Genomic DNA, 21,520 nt, shown 5'->3' with positions numbered 1-21,520 from the left:
GCCTTCCTACTTTGCCCACTAATGTGGAAATTACTGCCAGAAATTAATAATGGCGTGTCTTAATAAAAACACTGACTCTTTCAGTGGAAAACAGTGTTGGTTAGATCACATAGTAAAGGGGTTCTGAAATTTGGAGTCAATCATAGAAAGTTGGGACGGATGAGGCTGGTTGTGAAGTCTTCCAGCAGGAGATGAGCCATCCTGTAGGGTCGCTCTGCGAGTTGTCAGAAAAAGGGTGGCAGCCTCCTCCAGAGGATGGTGATGGTGAAGTTTAAAAATTTTTGTTTTAAAAGTACTGACCGTGATGCAGTAGGACGGTTCAGTGTGGTGCCACTGGGCCTGAACCTACAGCTGCTGGATCTGTTTGCAGCCTGGCAGTGAACCGCGACACACCGAGTCGAGGATCTTGCTGAGGGTTGTGTCCACTGTGGTGTGGCATGCGATGAAGCTGTCCAGCGAGAGGTTGGCCATGGCTTCTTCTACAGCGATGTCCAGCTGTAAACACACTTTTAAATCCTTTTCGAACACTGGGACTGGTAGACATCATCTGTTTCTTCGTCTTCCACACCTAATGCTACATACCTTTCCTTGGTTCTGGTTTCTTTTTGACATATATAATATAATAGATTTATTGCAGCTAAACTGACCATTTATTGCGTGAAGTACAGGAATTATTCTCTATTCACTATTATTATGCTTAGTCAGTACAGAATTTCAGCAACGATTCTGTTCTCATGCTACAAATTAACAAATTAAATCTCTGACACTGGTCTCCGCACGTTTCACATACACAGCTCGTGCTGGGCTCGTGAAAACTCTGGGTGTTGCTCCGTTTGTGGTGAAATCCATTCACGGAGAATCTTGTCACTACGTGGCGGAATTCGTATGCTCCGTGCGTCCATTCACGGTTTGTCACGGCGCCTGTAATATAGAAATCATTTTTGACTTATTGTTTGGTCGACGTCCAACACACTTTTAGTGGTCTTTTAACCTTTATGAATTCCATGACGCTCAAAAACCTGTAGTCTCCCGGAAAAGCCGTTATTAAAAGTAAGAGGAGCGTTAGAAACACCAAGTTCGAAGATTGACCTTCCAAAAAAACAATTTCTGGTATCCTTGACCATACGCCATTGTTAAAAGATTCGGTTGGCTTGTGTTTTGCCTTTCAGACATTTCTTTAACAGCTCTGGATGAGCAAGATGCTAAAAAAAACAGATTTCATGGCAAGCACAAACAACATGTGTTATAGTCACTTTTAGAGGGAATGTGTACTAATCTTCCTCTTTTGATTTCACGTGTTTACAGCACTCATTGGAACACAGGCTGTGAACTGGTTCTGCATCTGTAGACAGCTTGTGGAAATCAACTGCCCAAATAGCTCTCTTCATACTCTCTACATTGTCCCTGTCACTTCTAATAGCCATACCATAATATTGTGTAACATGATCAATTTGTTTCTCAGTCGGTCGACGGCTTATATTTAGACCATGTGATAACTTAGTATTTCTCAATTGCCAATTTAGTCCACACAGTCTCGTGCCTACCCTCTTCTGTATGTGATTTCTGCACTCTAGTTTTGTAATTGACAAGTCACCAAAGGTCTTACTCCCTACGAATGGTGAAAAAAAATTCCCAGAAATGATTATTTTCAAATATCTATTTCAAATAGTAAATATTCGAATATTTCAAAAAAGAAACACCAAATTAAGCAAAAACATCCTTATTTTAACGATCTGCTCAAAAGTATAAATGTCGAATTTAGTAATTTTGTGCCGTATGCTGATGATGAAGTCCTTGACAGAGCGTAGGGTACTTTGCGGGAGACCCGCACCACTGTACTAGGCAAGCTCCTAGCGGAGGTGCTTTGTTAGGCGGTACGACTCCCCTTAAAGACGTCGTCGAACTTTTTTATGTTTATCTCTATTTTGTTAGGTACTGCCCATCTACTGACTTAACATACGCTATGTGTTGTCTACTCGAAATATGTTTGTTTTCTGTTTGCTTCATATTTATATACTCGCACCATAACATGGTTGTTTACATGTAATGAATAACTACTGTCCTATTTCATAGTGAGGATGACGGTATTGTATACCAGAAGATTTCATTGAGACAAAATAGATGCGAAATAGAGAGAAATCTTATGTTACACAAAACTTTACTATTAATACAAGCCAATGGAATACCATTTCCATATGCAGACGAAGAGATCTGATTTTGTTTGAGTCAATATAACCACGCAGTCTCTGCAACCAGTCAGCTTTATTTAATACTCTCGGTGATGCATCCAGCGGAATATAGAATAACGAGACAAATGTAGGAGTGGGAAATGCAGACATCAACGGGAGATTCATTGGAAGTATCCCTACTAAATTTCATTTAGGAAACTCTCGATCGAACGATTCTTAAGTACTGTCCGTCAGTGTGGATCCTTCGGAAGTTGGATTAGCAGTAGAAAGTGAGGACCGAAGTCCGATTAGGGTTTAACTTCATTAGAAGCAGGCTAAAGTGTCGGCCTGGGGAAGCAAATTAGCGGCAGAGATTTGAATGGAGTTATCCCATATTTGCTGCAGGCTGTTTAAGGAAAATTGTACTGTAGCACTGGTTGCCACCAGATCACCGAAGTTGAGCGTTGCCGGGATTGGCTAGACCTTGGATAGGTGACCGTTCGGGTCTGCCGAGTGCTGTTGGGAAGCGGTTTACACTCAACCCTTGTGAAGCCAATTGAGGAGCTGCTTGACTGAGAAGTAGCAGCGGCTCCGGTCACGAAGACTGACACCGGCCAGGATAGCTGTGTGCTAATCACATACCCCTCTATGTCCGCATCCAGTGACACATACCGGCTGAGGACTACGTTGCGGTCAGTCGACACCGATGGGCCTTCCGAAGCCTGTTCGGGTGGAGAGTTTATCAAGGAAACATTGTAAAACATGAATGTGGATAAGTACACGGGTTTTTGAACTACCATCCAACTGAAAGCAAATCTAGTGTGAATTAACAAGCAAAATTGGGAATTTCATGAGATCTGCTGGATTTTTCAAGATTTATGTAGTCAGAGCGATAGCGCCACAGAAGTACTCAGGAACTATAGTGGAAGATTGTACAAGAGAAGCGCCTATGGGCACTATAGTGTCTCGTGTCACTGTAATGCGTATCAAGAGACATCTGTAGTACATATGACAGTAAATGCATAGAAATTAGATGACGTACGGAGTCGACATATTGTTTAGCTTAGTCTTTCCAAGAATCCCACAGGAAGCGCAAAAACTGACAATTCGACACTACGTTCTCTCCTCTGTGAAATGAACGAATGGTTTTACATGTACATCTACAAACATACTCCGTACGCCACCGTACGTAGGTGGCGGGTCATACCTGTACCACTACTCGCCATTTCCTTTCCCGTTCCACGAACAGAGCGAGAGATAAATGGGTATCTAAATGCCTACGATGGGCCCAAATTTTTCGTATCTTATCTTCATGGTCCCCACGCTAAATGTATGTTGGCGGCAGCAGAATCGGTCTGCAGTCGTCTTCAAATGCCGATTCTTTAAATTTTCTCAATATTGTTCCTCGAAAGGAACGTCCCCTTCCCTCCAGAGATTCCCATTTGAGTTCCCGAAGCATATCCGTCATACTTGTGGTAACCAAACGGTAACAAATCTAGTAGACGGCCTCTGAATTGCTTCGATGTCTTCCTTTAATCCTGCCTTGTGCGGATCCCAAACACTCCAGCAGTCCTAAGGAATAGGTTGCGCTAGCGTCCATGTGTGATCTCTTTTACAGATCAATCACACTTTCCTAAACGTCTCCCAATAATCTGAAGTCGGCCTTTCTTCTTCCATTCTAAAATCCTCACGTGCTGGTTCCATATCATATCGTTTTGCAACATTACACCCACAGATTTAAACGACATGACTTTATCAAGCAGGAGACTATAAATGCTGTGTCGGAACACTACGGATTTGTTTCTCCTACTCGTGCGCGTTAACTTATATTTCTCTACATTTAGAGTGAGCTGCCATTCGTTACACCAACTGTCAATTCTTGTCTGCGTCATCTTGTACACTACTACAGTCACTCAACTTCGACACCTTTCCGTACACCGCAGCATCGTCAGCAGACAACCGCAGATCCCTGCCCACCCTGTCCGATAGATCATACGTGTATAAAGAAATCAGTAGCGGTCCAATCGCACGTCCATGAGGTATGCCTGGTTCGGCAGAGAGGAAGAGTGCACAGCAATGTGTGTGTGTGTGTGTGTGTGTGTGTGTGTGTGTGTGTGGTGTGGATAAGGCTTCTTTATTAATGTGGCTGCGTGCCGTTTGTTAAGGATTTCACTTTACATGAAACGTAGTGCTATGCCCTCACAGCTGTAAACTGCTATAAACGTTAGCCTCCTGGACCAGATGGGATGCTTTGCATTTATTTATTCATTGGCCCTGACTCCAATCACGTCAAGCCTTGTTGCACTTTGCAATTACATAAATTTGTTCTTCGCGTAAAATTCCACGATTTCTTGTCATTTCGGTCGAAAAAGTCAAACATCCTTTAATTCGGTCTGTTTCTGCGCTTTCGTTTATCATGACCATGTTCTCTTCCTGTAGTAAATTGTTCTAGCATCACAAGTAAACTGACTGTTTTGTGCATCTGCTCTGTATTAAATGGAACTTTGACAAAATTTCTGTACTCTTCTATACACAGAAAGTTAACTAAAATTGATATTCATAGGATGACCACCTCTGTTTATGTACCACTTGTTCTCTTATCACATAGACATTATACACACACACACACACACGTGTCCCTTCACTGAAACGTATGACGAATGCCTGATGTCGGAATAGAAATTAACACGGCCATGTTAAACAATGAATGCAAGAATAAAATTAAAATCTATTCTGAAGTTAATTGTGAGTGAAGAATACTGTTATCAATGGGGGCTGCGGAGTGCACGGGGCAAATTACCACACAATAAACGGGCATTCATTCATTGGGATATATTTCGTAATTCAATCCTAATCGACAACGCCAAACTGTAAAAATCAGCGCCAATCGTCCTATTTTATTAACGTCCTCGGCTAGAAGTGTGAGTTTAGCGATAATTATATACTGTTTTGATAAGGTTTTACATACGCGAAATGTTCCTGCTTTGACCGTATCAGATCAAAAATTTTCTATTGAGTAGAGTCACAATGATTTCCACTGCAATATCACGCTTTAAGAAACTAATTTATTTCATTTAAAAAATTCCTGATGCCAGTACTTAAATCCTAACGTTTAGTAATTCAATAAGATCTGCAATATTTGTGACATTCTCATCAGAATCCACATCTCATACAGAATGGTTTGTTATTGTTATTCTTTTAGGACCCATGATGACGTGTGTTTCTAAGTTTCTTACCTGCTGCTGCCACTGAATGCCACGTGAACTCTTACTTACTCCTCTGCTCTACAGCCCTTGAAGGGCCTTGGCCTGTATCACAATATCCTGCCATTCTATCCCGTCCATGGCTTTCCGTCTCTATCCTCTGACACACAACTTTTTCCAGTCTTCTTCAGTTCCATCCATTGATTTGCTGCGGTCGTTATCAAATCATCTGTCCGGCTTATTCCTTTATTAGCATTCGCACCAAGTGATTTTTACAGAGGAAGGTTGTTAACCTTCTGCCCTATGTGACGTCTGGTCCTCTCTTATTGTAGCCAATCATGCTCATCATCTATAGGTCACAGCCTTTGACATCCAATTTCAACAAAATACGTCCAAAGTTAAGAATAACAAAAACTTGACCCTGAACATAGTAGATACACATATTAGATGCAAATAAAAAATTCAAATGACTTAAGGGAAAATGCAGTTCAGGATTTGAGTGTTAATTCGGTGAAAACATCGCATTGTGGTAGTGGACTCTATTTTTTTTCTTTATTGTGATTTCATTCCCCTGCCCCTTATGGACAGGGGAGGGCCATCAGCGGCACAATCCACCGCTCTTCAGCTCAGTGACATGGCAGCTAATACGAGAAGAAAATTATACATATAAAGGCGATAAAAAGGGGGACATAAAAACAGAGTAAGGGGAGATAATGGAGGTAAAAATACGCTGACATGGAGACGTTCATGGGGGGACAATTAAAAAAGTTGGCATAAAGTTAAAAAACACAATTGGCGATTCGTAGAGCATGAAAAGGGCACTGAAGTCACACGTACTGGTTAAGAGTATTAAAAACACTCCAGAACAAGACACTTTAATACCACTTGAAGAGATTAAGCACACACGATGAAGAATAAAACTGCCAGGAAGGACCTGCCAAGGGAGAGGCCGGAAAAGATGGAGAAGGAGGAGAGAGCAAGGTGCAGCAGCGGAGGAGGGGAATGAAAAGAGTAGGGGCGTCAGCAGGATCACCAAGAGGCAGGAGACAGATGGGGCAGGAGATGAAGAGGGAAGACAAGGCAGGAGGGAGTGCAGAGACACAGTGGGCCACAGGAGAGGAAGGAGGTGTAGGAGGGGAAAAGCCACTCAGGGGGAGGGTGGGGGAGGATAGGGAGCCCTGAGGAGGAGGCAGGAGGAAGATGGGGTTAGAGTTGGTAGGATGGGTACATCTCAGAGCAAAGCACATCATCTGGGAGGGTTAGATAGTGGAAGTTGCATTGGGAAAGGAGGTGGAGGGTGTGGAGATGGAGAGAGGGTGGGACACAATAGTAAAGATGCGGCAACGGGCTGGGGGTGGAGAGGAAGGGAGACACCAGGAGGTAAGGGGGATCAAGGCAGCGGACAGTATACAGGGTGTGGATGTGTTCAAAGAAAAGGAGAAGATGGAGGAATGGGCAGAGGTCGTAGAGGATGTTCATGGGGGATGGGAGGCAGCTGCGGAAGGTGAGGTGGAGTGCAAGGCATTTCAGGATTTGGAGGGCCTTACAGAACCTGGGAGCGGCGGAAATCCAAGCAACGCTGGCATAACAAAGGATGGGGCGGATCAAGGATTTGCAGGTGTGAAGAATGGTGGAAGGATGCAGACCCTATGTCCAGTTGGACAGGAGTTTAAGAAGGCGGAGTCTATTGTGAGCTTTGTGTTGGATGGTAAGGAGATGGTGAGGCCAAGGTATCTGAGGGTAGGAGTGAGGTGGATAGGACGGCCATAAATGGTGAGGTAGAAATGATGGAGACAGAGGGAGTGGTGGTGCGGCTTATGATGATTGTCTGGGTCTTGGAGTGGTTGATACTGAGGAACCATGGTTGCACTAAGTGGTGAACTGGTCGAGGTGGGCTTGGTGGGTACGTTGGGACCGTTGTAATAGACCTCACACGCCAGGCTAGATTTATTAGTTTGGTTGCGTGCAATTTATTGAGGAGTTCACTTCACACAAAACTTCGTGCTATGTCGTCACAGCTGTAAACTGCTCCAATTTGGTTTCAAAACTAAGATGTCTGGGTTGTACAGGGTGTATCAAAAAGAATCATCCGATTTTTTAAAAAAATTATAACTATTATGTTATTATACTAGATATGTGCGGAATAAAGTACTGTTGGAAAGAGCAAACTCTCGCGTTTTACATGGTTCCCGCTAGGTATCAGCAGTGTTGGCCCACTTCAGTTCAAGTAAAAATGTTGCCGGTACAACAAAAAGAGTCTTGTGGTCTACATTTTGCACAGTGTGGCTCAGAAATAACTGTTCAGCCTGACTTTCGCGCTACGTATGGTGTGCATCTTCCTACAGCACAGAGCATTTGACGATGCCATGAACAATTCGGAGAAACAGGTTGTTTGTGTAAAGGCAAATCGCCGGAGCGTCCGCGAGTGTCTGACACAGACGTCGAACGGAGAGTTTCACAAGGAGTTTCCAGAAATCCATTTGCCGCGCACCTCGAAAGCTCAACATGCCCCCGATGTCCGTCTGGCGTGTGTTGCGTCGACGTTTACACAAGAAACCACACAAAAGTCAGCTACTGCAAGCTCTTCGTGAAGGTGTTGTCATAATATGAGAATATGGGGTACTGAACAACCACATGAAGTTGTACAACATGAGAGGGACCATCCAAAATTTAATGTGTTTTGTGCAGTTCCGCGAAAAATGTGTATGGCCCATTTTTCTTTGCCGTGAACACTGTTAAAGAAACACATATGTCGATATGCTTGAGAACTTTCTTTTTCCATAGTTGTTTACTGATTCGAACGACTTCATTTACAAACAGGACGTGGCATCGACACACTGGCATCTGAAAGTGCGGTAATTTTTAAATCAAAGGATCACTAAACCATGGATCGGTCGCACTGGACCAAATAAAAAATGTCGTGTGACTAGGGCCTTCCGTCGGGTAGACCGTTCGCCGGGTGCAAGCCTTTCGATTTGACGCCACTTCGGCGACTTGCGCGTCGAACTGGACCAAATGATTCACCCTTACATTACTGGTCTCCAACGTCACCGAACCTTATTGTATGAGATTATTTCTTTTGGTAATTTATAGAAGACTCTGTTTATGTGACTCCGTTGCAAACAACAATGAATAAACTGGAACATGGCATACTAGCGACTGTGGAAGCTGTAAATCAATTCAATACATGCTCACTGCAGTGCGGAAACAATTTGAACACCACATTGGTATATGCAGTGCATAACAAGGGGATATTGAACTCCTATGAAAAAGGTATGAGAAAAAGACTTTTTGAGTTTCCGGTTCATCAAAAAACAAAATTAATTGTATATGTTTTTTAGTTCCAGAAATATGGGCATGCCAAATCGATGATTCGTTTTGAAACACCCTGTATTTTACACTCAACAAGGGCAGCACATCGAATTGTCACTGTCCCTGTATACGTCCGCACCTCGCTAAAAAATTATTTACACTTGTTTCTAATCGTTGTTCCATTGTTCTTCGACCCATACGCCTTGCTGAGTGTCCAGCAGCTACTGAATATCTCGAACTTAAAGCAGTTGCTACTCGCTATGAATGTCTCCAAAATGTCTTTGCGTCTTCTCTCTCGTGAATCTTCCCCGTTAAATGCTTCTCTCCACAGTTCAATCTTCTACTCCACTTTCGTGCTTTTCTTCTGTATCTTCACAGTCTTTGTTTATTTGACACAAACAGTAGCTCAAACACAGCCATTGCTCAACAACACCTCGACAACTTTGAATGTTCAACTGTGCCTATCTAGTCCGACTTCAATTTATTGTACATTAGTATCACCGTGTTTGGATGGTGCTAATTCCGCGACTGTTGTTCAGTTAGTGAGAACCTGCTCCAGATTCTTAATTAGAATTTATTAAGTCCACTCAACTGGTTTCGGCCTTGATATTACGCCGTTATCAAATGTTTCTGAAACTACCAAATGTTAATACACCTGCAAATGAAATTCTGAAACAGCTCAGAATATAGCTTTTCTAAGCTAAAGAATGTTAACAGTTCTACTGAATCGAATTGTACAGGTTTTATAATTACGACACGCCCATTTTTCTCATGATGTCATTGGACGCGAAACATTTTCACAGCAACTTCTACTATTTTTATCATTTGACATTGCTTGTCTACAGCTTAACGTAAGTTGCGTATTCTTTCTGCACTTGTAGAGATGCTATTTGATTCCTGTTTGTATAGCGGTGTTCTTTGGTGCTTGTAAACCATACCATTATGCAGATTGAGATTTTCACTCGCACCAGAGTGTGCGCTGATATGAAACTTCCTGGCAGATTAAAACTGTGTGCCCGACCGAGACTCGAACTCGGGACCTTTGCTTTTCGCGGGCAAGTGCTCTACCATCTGAGCTACCGAAGCACGACTCACGCCCGGTCTCACAGCTTTACTTCTGCCAGTATCTCGTCTCCCACCTTCCGAACTTTACAGAAACTGTCCTGCGAACCTTGCAGAACTAGAAATCCTGAAAGAAAGGATACTGCGGAGACACGGCTTTGCCACAGCCTGGGGGATGTTTCCAGAAATTTTTTCACACACAATTTTACAAAATTCGTTTTACTACACCAGAAAGTTGTCACTTACGTGACTTAGCAAATGTATGATACGCAATATATTACAATGTTGTCGCGATAGATCACTACATTCATGGTCAGTGGACTGTAAATTACAACGACCGACATCAGTAGACGGAAATTTGGTCCAGAGATAATCCTACAGTAAAAGCCACAGCATTCAAAACGGATTAAAATGGTTTAAAATTTTTTAATACCCATAGATTCGGATAAAAGACCTGCGATGTGGTTAAAATTTCTCTTATCCGCACAGACCTCCAGCCATCGTACTCTGTTCGCCTTTGTGGATCGTTTGACGTTTCTCTGCTTTGTATCCGGATACTTTTATACCGCAAAAATGGCAGCATTACGTCTTTGAACAAGATCATGAACGTGGGCTTTCCACGACAGTTTACTATCTATCTGAACACCTAGAAATTTGAACTATTCAGCTTCACTAGTCATATGCCCATTCTGTGAAATTAAAACGTCGGTTTTTGTTGATTGTGTGTTAGAAACTGTAAAAACTTATTATTAGCCGGATATTTTTGCGGTGTCTCATCTCTGCAAGCAATCGTTTATCGACAAAAAGCAACAGTGCTTCCGGTGCACGTCAAACTACTACAGTGCTTGACAACAGCTACGGAGCAGAGACTTTGTCGGACAAGAATAATTACAGGCAGTGAAGGGCGACAAGAAACGCAGTACATACGTAATAGAGATGTAGTGATGTATTTATAACGGAAAATAGTACAGATTTCACCACCTGAGAACAGATAAGAGATATAAATAACGTTCATGTTCGGAATCCCAACATAAAGTTCGGTATCGGACTCTCAGTAAGGAATATGCACTCCTCTGGCACTAACACACACTTTGCATCTGTTATTCGTGCTGGCTACCAAACTGTTGAGGAATCCTTTATAGATATTGTCCTCCTCTCTCAAGACGGTTCTCAGTTCTTTCACTGTTCGAGGAGGGGTTCTTCGTTGAGAAATACATCTGCCAGGAAAATTCCAGGCATATATTAAAGGGTGTAGGCCTGGGCAGTAGAAAGACCATTCCATACGTACTGCATCCTAACTTTCCAGTGTGTCCGACACCTCAGTGGTCCTGCTAGGGCGAGCATTATCGTCCATAAGCAAAGATTCAGAACCTACCGCACCACTGAACAGACGGACATGATCCAGAATAATCTCCCCGCAATGTCGCACTGCCGTAAACTCAGTTCGTGCAAAGATATGCAGTGGTTTTCGGCCATTGTGCTTAATGCCTGCCCACACCATAAAGCCTAGGCCATACTGGTGAAGTTACTGAACATTCTGGCCACAGTGAAGTGGCATTCGTCGAAGAACTTAATTGTGGACCACAGTTTCTCATTCCCAACCAACACGCTCCCTACACAAATGAAATCTTACTCGACGATGGCATGTTGGGGATGCTTTTAACAGGTTTCTGAGCATACAGACCAGCATCATTTAATCGCCGCCAAATGGTTCTGTCAGAGACACGTAGGGAGAGTGTTGGTTGGGAATGAGAAACTGTGGTCCACAATTAAGTTCTTCGACGAATGCCACTTCACTGTGGCAAGAATGTTCAGTAACTTCACCAGTATGGCCTAGGCGTTATGGTGTGGGCAGGCATTAAGCACAATGGCCCAACACCACTGATGCTGTCGTGTATCGACATGTTGTAACAATGGAAAATTGTACTGAAATGCAGGAGGACTGCAGCGAATTGACGCATTGTGCAGGGAATGGCAATTGAATCTCAATGTAGACAAGTGTAATGTGCTGCGAATACATAGAAAGATAGATCCCTTATCATTTAGCTACAAAGTAGCAGGTCAGCAACTGGAAGCAGTTAATTCCATAAATTATCTGGGAGTACGCATTAGGTGTGATTCAAAATTGAATGATCATATAAAGTTGATCGTCGGTAAAGCAAATGCCAGACTGAGATTCGTTGGAAGAATCCTAAGGAAATGCAATCCGAAAACAAAGGAAGTAGGTTACAGTAGGCTTGTTCGCCCACTGCTTGAATAGTGCTCAGCAGTCTGGGATCCGTACCAGATAGAGTTGATAGAAGAGATAGAGAAGATCCAACGGAGAGCAACAACGTGCTTCGTTACAGGATCATTTTAGCTCGGTACGGGCTTTTGTTGAAATTTCGAGAACATACCTTCACCGAAGAGTCAAGCAGTATATTGCTCCCACCTACGTATACCTCGCGAACAGACCATGAGGATAAAATCAGAGATATTAGAGCCCACACAGAAGCATACCGACTATCCTTCTTTCCACGTACAATACGAGACTGGAATAGAAGGTAGAACCGATAGAGGTGCCCAGTGTACCCTCTGCCACACACCGTCAGGTGGCTTGCAGAGTATGCATGTAGATGTAGAATGCTGCCATTTTTACTATTTGAAGTGAGTGATCGTTCGACACGCAAATTAGTCGACTTTGCTTATTTTCATTCGCTTGTGTCTTATGGTACTATATTTTGGGGTAACTGTTCCCATTCTCAAAGGATATTTTTGGCTCACATACGGGCAGTTCGGGCAATAAGGGATATAAGTTCTCGAGGCTCTTGTCGACTACTACTCACTGGTCTGGGTATTCTGACACTGGCCTCTCAATATATATATATATATATATATATATATATATATATATATATATATATATATATATATATATATATTCTAGTTTCCAATGAACAATAGCAGCTTAATAAGCAGCTTTCACTCAGTTAACACTCTACAGAAATCATTTTATTGTATCTATTATAACTCTTATGTTGCAATTTCATGTGCTGACACGTTCCATGAACTTGGAGATTTCTCCTCAATTTGGTCCTACGGATAATACTTGTAAAAAATAAAATAAAATAAACACCGATTACCACAGTAGTGACACTTTGACCAGCTTCGATTCTTCGAACGGCTTGTCCACGACCGTTTGTCCAGATTTTCTTGGTTATCTCCCTCAGGTAATAAATTCTTCTTCTTCTTCGTTTTTCTAATGTCTTGGGATTTAGTCTGCAGTTTTGATTGGGCCCCTTTGATATTTCCCGTTCGTTGTGTTTTCTGGTAGAATATCTGTAAGTTGGTTGGTTCTACGCCGTATGACACGAAGGCATTGTCGTTGGGAAATGGCTAACAATCTGCCGCGATCATTTTAATTTTTGTTGCCATTCCGGCAGGCTATTAGCATTCTTTATTAGTTTTGACCAGCAAGTTACGATGGTGTTTTAGAAGACAGATGTAAAACAACAGAGACTGGCCATTACGTCGTCGTGCACTGATTCAATCGAAAGCTAGAGATAGCCAGGGAACTTCGCTGTGCATCTCGTTCGTGTCTCTTAGTGGGGCAGCTATAATTAAGGGTAAAGGTTTCCGGTCATGATGTAAATGATGAAAAAGTGCACTATTACTTGTTTCCTTCATGTTTAGCACAACTCGATTCAGAATTTATTCTCAATTTCAAGCGTATTTGTTTACTTAAAGATATGCACTTGAGAATCAGTTGTACTATGCATGAAATGAATAAGTAACTGATGCAGTTTATCATTATTTAAATCATAAATGACACAGTTCCAGGCTTTCTGAAAACATCGATTATGATGAGCGAAATTGAGTTTCCGCTCAGCTCGGAATTCATTGAGGGCGTTTAACAAGATCTCACGGTGCATCGAGTCACCCATCTTCTGAAAATCTACAAAGGATGGGACGTAGTATTTATACCTAAGCGTAAATGTCTAATTTTCTTTTACGTTTTCGTCGTACGTCTCAGAGGAGGCGCTCAAGACGCAGCGGCAACGCCGCAAGTGCGCCTGCGCCGAGGCGAGCCGAGCAGCGGCGAGTGTGCGCGATCCTTGCCGAGCGCAGCGCAGGCCGCGGCCATTAATTACCCGCGCGAGATGTCCGACGCGATAGCAGCCGGTGCAGAGGTGGCTTCCTGGCGCGAGCCCCCTCACTCCCACGGCTGCTGCTCCTCACACGTAGCGCCAAATGTTTACCACTTCACTTTAAAGACACCACGTTTAATACTTCTGAGCTAGAATCGTGTTTTATTGTCCGTACAGCAGGTACATTTCGCAACAATTCCATTATCAACAGTCATCGTGTGGAAAGGAAAAACACACATGAAGAATGATTTGCAGATAGCCTCGATATACAGGGTGACAATTCAAACTACGGCGTGCACACTCTTTATTGAACATGTAAACGTCACTACAGGTATTCGGATTTAGGTTATGACATGTTCGATATGCTTGCCATCATTGGCGATGATATGGCGCAGACAAATAGCGAAATCCTGCACGGCCCTCTGAAGTGTCGGAACATATCCGCTGCCTGTGGCCTCCTGAACGACTGTTTTTAGTTCAGCAATGGTTTTGGGGTTATTGCTGTACACTTTGTCTTTCGTCCAGTCCAACAAAAAGGAGTCGTATGCAGAATATGGCGACCAATCGAGGCCCATGCCAGTGGAAGTACTCCTCCAGGACGTTAAACATTCTCCTGCTTTAAAGGAATCGAGCTCCGTCTTACATGAACCACATCTTGCCGAAATCTGGGTCACTTTGGATAATGGGAAACCATTTTCTAAAACCTTCACATACTGTTCGGTAGTCACCGGGCCATCAATGAATATTGCACCTATTATTCCGTGACTGGGCATTGCGCACTACACAGTCACTCGTTGAGGGTGAAGAGACTTCTCGATAGTGATATCCCCGCAAAGCGCCAGTTTTGCTTATTTACAAACCCATCGAAATGAAAGTGGGTTTTGTAGCTAAACCAAGCCATATTCACATCAAAGTCCTGTTCTGCAGTTGTGTGGACAGAAATGTTGGTGAAACACAACCACAGTTCCATCTCCCTGGGGCTTCATGGCTGATGGGTTTCAATTTTATATGGGAAGAGACGCAGGTCTTCAACAACAATTAGTCGCATTGTCTCCCGGTTAATTACCATCTGTTTTGCAGCTCGTCTGATCTATTTCCTGGAGCTTTTTTTCAAAAAGGGAGAAAACGCCTCAGAACATCGAGAAGACACATGCATAATATTGCCAACACTGTCATCACGAACACTACCTGCTATCTCAAACTTGCGAATGAATTTCTTGATTGTTAGCACACTTGGGTTGGTTGTCTTCAGCTTGAAACGGTCGCAAACTTCCTTTGAGCCGCTGTTGGGAACTTCAGAGGTGGTGGTTCACACCACACCGGGGTACCTCTAATACCCAGTAGCACGTCCTCTTGCATTAATGTAGCCATATATTCGTCGTGCCATACTATCCACAAGTTCATCAAGACACTGTTCATCCATATTATCCCACTCCTCAACGGCGATAACGCATAGGTCCCTCAGAGTGGTTGGTGAGTCACGTCGTCCATAAACAGCCCTTTTCAATCCATCCCAGGCATGTCGATAGGGTTCATGTCTGGAGAACACGCTAGCCACTTTTGTCGAGTGATGTCGTTATCCTGAAGGAAGTCATTCACAAGATGTGCAAGATGGATGAGCGAATTGTCGTCTATGAAGACAAATGCCTCGCCAATATGCTGCCGATATCGTTGCACTATCCGTCGGAAGATGGCATTCACATATTGTACAACTGTTACGGCGCCTTCCATGACCACCAGCGGCGTACGTCGGCCCTACGTAATGCCACCCCAAATTAGAAGGTAACCTCCACCTTGCTGCACTTGCTGAACAGTGTGTCTAAGACGTCATCCTGACCGGGTTGCCTACAAACGCGTCTCCGACGATTGTCTGGTTGAAGGCATATGCGACACTCATCGGTGAAGAGAACTTGATGCCAATACTGAGTAGTCCATTAGGCATGTTGTTGGGCTCATCTATACCGTGCAGCATGATGTCGTGCTTGCAAAGATGAACCTCGCCATAGACGTCGGGAGTGAAGTTGCGCATCATGAAGCCAATCGAGCACAGTTTCAGTCGTGACACGACGTCCTGTGGCTGCACGAAAAGCATTATTCAACATGGTGGCGTTGATGTCAGGGTTCCTCCGGGCCGTAATCCTTAGGGACCGGTCATCAGTTTCAGTAGTAGCCCTTGGGAGGCCTGAGCGAGGCAAGTCATCGACAGTTCCTGTCTCTCTGTATCTCCTCCATCTCCTAACAACAGCGTTTTGGTTCACTCCGAGACGAATGGACACTTCTCTTATTGAGAGCCCTTCCTGGCACAAAGTAACAATGCAGACGCGATCGAACCGCGGCATTGACCGTCTAGGCAAGGTTGAACTCTTTCCTGGTGGAATGACTGGAACTGATCTGCTGTCTGACCCCCTCTGTCTAATAGGTGCTGCTCATACATGGTTGTTTACATCTTTTAACGGGTTCAGTGACTTCTCTGAACAGTCAAAGCGACTGTGTCTGTGACACAATGTCCACAGTCAACGTCTCTCTTCAGGAGTTCTTGGAAACGGAGTGATGCAAAAAATGTATGCATGCATAGGGTGATTCCATGATATTACAAACTTTCTATAATGATGGTGATGGATAAATGTACCATTGTGAGTTGAAGGTCCCTAGAACGAGTCGAAATTTATAAGCGAAAACCGATACCTCTGACGTAATACATGTATTGGTACTGTAGTTGCTAAAATTTTGGGACAGGAAACTTCCAGAGGTGGTAGTATGGACCAACAAAAAAATTGGAAATCATGGGCTCTAAAATGGATGCCTTAACAGCTATGAGCACTTGTTCGGTGGAGAAGGAGGGTTTCTTAGTACGAAAAAAGAATAAGTGCTCATAGCTTCTCAGGTATGCATTTTGGAGCCCACGTTTACTGGTCATTTTTTCCTTGTTTTGGTCCCTACTACCACCTCTGAAAGTTGCCTACCCTACAGTCTTAGCAACGATAGTATTCCACTGTCAGACGTAACATCACGGTTTTCACTGTAACTGCCGACTCGTTCGCTTCCAGTACGGGAATCCTTACCTCAAACTGATACATTTATCCGTCTCCATCCAACTAGAAAGTTTGCAACACCGTCACGGAATCACCCAGTATATACATATATTTACAGGCACTGGTGCTTATAACTTTGCCGTTCTGCAATCGCTGGATGACGTTTCCGAACATTGGTTCCTATCCCACCCCTGCAAGTCCCACAAGTTTCTAACGAGAATTTCCGAACACCCTCTATATTAAAGAAGTATGTACTCTATGTCTATCCCAAAGATTACTAGAGTATCGTATAAAAATTCGAATGAAATCTGTGAAGAACTTTTCGAAATATTTACAAATACCTTTCCATTTCTTAAGTATGTCTACCGGGTGATCAAAAAGTCAGTATAAATGTGAAATGTGAATAAATCACGGAATAATGTAGATAGACAGGTACAAATTGACACACATGCTTGGAATGACATGGGGTTTTATTGGAACCAAAAAAATACAAAAGAACAGCAATAATTAGCATAACAACCTGCTAGGCCAAGCATGATGAAAGTGGCGGCTGAGCATACGATCATCACCAAACGACAGGAGCAAGAGATCTTTCACGCATCTAGCAACATGGGGTGCAGCGCCATCCTGCATAAACATCGAACGTTCCAGCAGGTGTTTATCAGCCAGGCTGGGGATGATGCGATTCTGTAGTACATCGGCGAACTTCTCACCCATCACGGTAGCAGTTACAAAACCAGAATCACGCAGTTCCTCGAAAACAAAAGGCCCGATAACGGTAGATGCGGTAAATCCAACCCATACCGTGACTTTCTCGTCGTGCAATGGAATTCTATGACAGTTCTAGGATATTCGGTAGCCCAATTTCTGCAGTTGTGGGCGTTGACAGACCCTTGGAGCGTGAAACGAGCTTCGTCGGTCCACAACACGTTACTCAGCCAATCGTCATCTTCTGCCATCTTTTGAAAAGCACCAGAGGGTACGCCTCAGTGCCAACCAAACAGTAGTGTGTGGAATGCGACTGCACGAGCGCTGACTTCCCCGTGCATAGACGAACCCGCTACAGCCTCCAATTTTTCCTGAACTGTCTCATCAGCATTACGCCTTGTGCTCGGTCGGCCACTACGGGGTCTATCGTCTAAACAACAACCCGTGGCTTCGAACTTCAAAATCATTCTTGCCACAGCTGCATTTATTAACTGACCTTTACCCATTCGAATCCCCTTCCTATGGCTATAGGATCGTAACGCTGAACTAGCACATTCCCCATTCTCATAATACAGCTTCACTAAAAGCGGCTTTTCAGGTAATGTCAACATGCTGCAACTGCTTGCGCATCTGATTCTTTCTCTCTCTCTCTTTTTTCCTTTATTGTTATTTTCATACCTGTACAATCATGTAGGCTGTCAGTGAGGCCTGCCGCGGTAGTCTCGCGGTTCCAGGCACGCAGTCCGGAACCATGCGACTGCTACGGTCGCAGGTTCGAATCCTGCCTCGGGCATGGATGTGTGTCATGTCCTTAGGTTAGTTAGGTTTAAGTAGTTCTAAGTTCTAGGGGACTAATGACCACAGCAGTTGAGTCCCATAGTGGTCAGAGCCATTTGAACCATTTGAACCATTTGTCAACGGCATGCTACGGCGCTCTTCAGCCATAGAGTTGACAATGATATAACACAGAATGGAGATCTAGAATAAACAAAGTGACAGGCAAAAAATAGTGGACACAGAAATACAATAAAACACGGAGCCGTCCACACTCGACGATAACGACACTGAAAACATATTGACATGGCGTACATAACACTGATGAGTCCGAAGGCACAAGTGAACGTATGAGCGTGACGGCGGACACTGAAAACACAAAACGATGGCACACACACGCGAAACTGATTGCGATGATCTCCAGCACGCGAGTATCCACAGAGCGTGTACGAGTCCGGGGACCTGCCAAGAGGGAAGAAGGGGGAGTGGGAGGGAGAGGGGTGAGCAAGGATGCCAATGGTGGAGGAGACGGAAGTAGGAGATCGAGGAAGGGCTGGAGGGGAAGCCCGAGGGAGGAGTGGTGAGAAAGGGAGGAGGGAGGGAAGGGGGAGAGAAGGGAGGCAGGGAGCCCAAAGGAACTAACGCAGGATGCGGGAGGGAGGATCAAAGTTGGTAGGAGGGGTGGATGGAGGGGAGGAAGGCATCATCAGGGAGGGGGATCTGGCAGAAGCCACCTTGGGAGAGGGTAAGGAGGGTGGAGAGATGGAGGGAAGGAGGGACGTGGGAATACAGGCATGGCAGTAGGCGGGGGTGGGAGAGGATGGGGGAGACAAGTGGGTGAGAAGGATCGAGTTTACAGGAGGTGTAGAGGATCCGTATCCTATCAAGGAAAAAGAGGAGGTGGGGGAACGGAATGAGGTCGTACAGGATCCACGTGGGAGATGGGACACGGATGCGATAGACTAGCCAGAGAGCATGGCGTTCAAGGATCTGATGGGAGTTATAAAATGTGGGCGGGGGGGCGGTGATCTATGCAGAATGGGTCTAACAGAGGATAGGGCAGATGAGGGATTTATAGGTGCAGAGTATGGTGGTGGGGTCCAGACCCCACGTATGGCCGGAAAGGAGCTTGAGGAGACGGAGTCAGGAGTGTGCCTTGGCTTGGGCTGTCCGGAGATGGGGGGTCCAGGAGAGGCGACGGTCGAGGGAGACGCCAAGGTACTTCATGGTGGGGGTGAGGGCGATAGGACGGCCATAGATGGTGTTGTAGAAATCGAGGAGACGGAGGAAGGAAGGGGTGGTTTTGCCTACAATGATCCCCTGGGATTTGAAGGATTGACCTTAATCAACCACTGGTTGCACCAAGTGGTGAACCGGTCAATATGGGATTGGAGAAGATGTTGGGAGCAGGGCAGGGTGGGGGCAAGGGCAAGGAAGGCGGTTTCATTGGCGTACTGGAGAAGGTGGATGGGGGTGAAGGCAGCGGCATGGCCGTCGTATACAGGAGGTACAGAAGAGTGGAGAGGACGGAACCCTGGGGCATGCCAGCGGAGGGGAAAAAGGTGTAGGAATCCATGTTGTGGATGGTGACATAGGAAGGACAGTGGGAAAGAAAGGAGATGATCAGACGAACGTAGGAGATAGGAAGGGCGAATGTTTGGAGCTTGAAGAGGAGGCCGGAATGCCACACGCAGTCATAGGCTCGTTCAAGGTCAAGGGAGAGGTTGATAGCGGACGACGGGAATTAAGCTGTTTGGAGAGGAGTTGAGTGAGGTAAAGGAGAAGGTCATCGGAAGAGAAGGACGGCCGAAAGCCACACTGGGTAACAGGAAGGAGGTGGTGCTGGTGGAGATGTTGGTGGATATGTCGGGTGAGGATGGATTCCAGGACCTTGCTGAAGATTAAGGTAAGGCTGCTGAGATGGTAGGAGGAGACACCAGATGGTGGTTTACCGGGTTTGAGGAACATCAGGATACGGGAAGTTTTCCACAGGTCAGGATAGTAGCCGGTGGACAGGACAACATTGTACAGCCTGGCCAGGGTAGAGAGGAAAGAGGCAGGAGCTTTGCGGAGGTGGCGATAGGTTACACGATGGTGACCAGGAGCGGTGTTGCGTTTCGTGCAGAGTGTAGCGATGAGATCCTGTGTAGTGATAGGTTCATTGAGTTCTGTGTGTGCAATGTTGTCCAAGTACTGGAAACCAGGTGCGAGGGGAGGGACAGAGGTGGCAGTTCGATCGCAGACATCTGGGAAGAGGGAGTAATTGAACTGGGGATCGTCAGGGATGGTAAAGACATCAGAGAGGTAGGAGGCAAAGTGATTGGCCTTACTAATGGCCTCAGGGAAGGGCTCGTTGTCATGAAGGATAGGAGAGTAAGGAGGGCGTTTAGATCCGGTAAGGTGGCGGAAGGTTGACCAGTACTTGGATGAGTTGATAGGAAGGGTAGCGTTTAAATGGGTGCATGTCTGTCGCCAGTCCTGGCGTTTCTTAGCTGCGAGCAAGTTACGGATGTCTCTCTGGAGCTGCCGGTGGGTCGTAGTGTGTCCGAGTCACGCCTGCGGAGTAAGGCACGGTAGTGACAGCGGGATTCACGGAGGAAGAGGCCGGTCTGTGGGGGTAAGGTAGGACGGTGGGTGTGGATGGCAACAGAAGGGACGTGGGCCTCCACAGCCTCAGACAAGGTCGGCTGGAGAAAGGAGTCAGCATGGGTAATATCGTTGGGGTGGAGGTAGATGAAGGTGTGGCCATCAACCTGGGTGGAGAGGGTATCCCGGTAGGCATTCCAGTCGGCTCGGGAATAATCATGGACGTACTTCAGGGGAGGGTGTTGAAGGAGGTCGGATTGGGGGCGACGACCGTCTGAAACGGTGAGGAGGACAGGGAGATGGTCACTACCAATGGGGTCCAGGACATCCACCGTTATGCGGCCAAGGAGGTTAGGGGAGGAGAGGATGACATCTAGTGGATTTGGGGCGGGTGTGCTGGGGAATGGGGAGGAGGTCGCCTTGGAGGAAGGAGAGGAACCGATGCCACCGCCATAACTGGGCGGCGGAACGACTATGCATGTCGAGGTCGGCGGCGATCATGTAGAAGGAGAAGGTACGGTCAATGTGGTAGAGGAAGTCAAAAAGAA

General features: G+C 45.1%; 1 protein-coding gene across 1 annotated transcript in view; it reads left to right on the top strand.

Moving 5' to 3' along the window:
* Positions 1-21,520, top strand: part of LOC126355665 (uncharacterized) — a 57,344-nt gene that overhangs the window by 378 nt on the left and 35,446 nt on the right. The gene's annotated exons all lie outside the window — the stretch shown is intronic.

The sequence above is a fragment of the Schistocerca gregaria genome, chromosome 3 (genome assembly GCF_023897955.1).
Source record: "Schistocerca gregaria isolate iqSchGreg1 chromosome 3, iqSchGreg1.2, whole genome shotgun sequence".
Classification (NCBI taxonomy): domain Eukaryota; kingdom Metazoa; phylum Arthropoda; class Insecta; order Orthoptera; family Acrididae; genus Schistocerca; species Schistocerca gregaria.
Note: the sequence above shows the minus strand (reverse complement) of the source record. Positions and strands in the feature narration are given on the sequence as shown.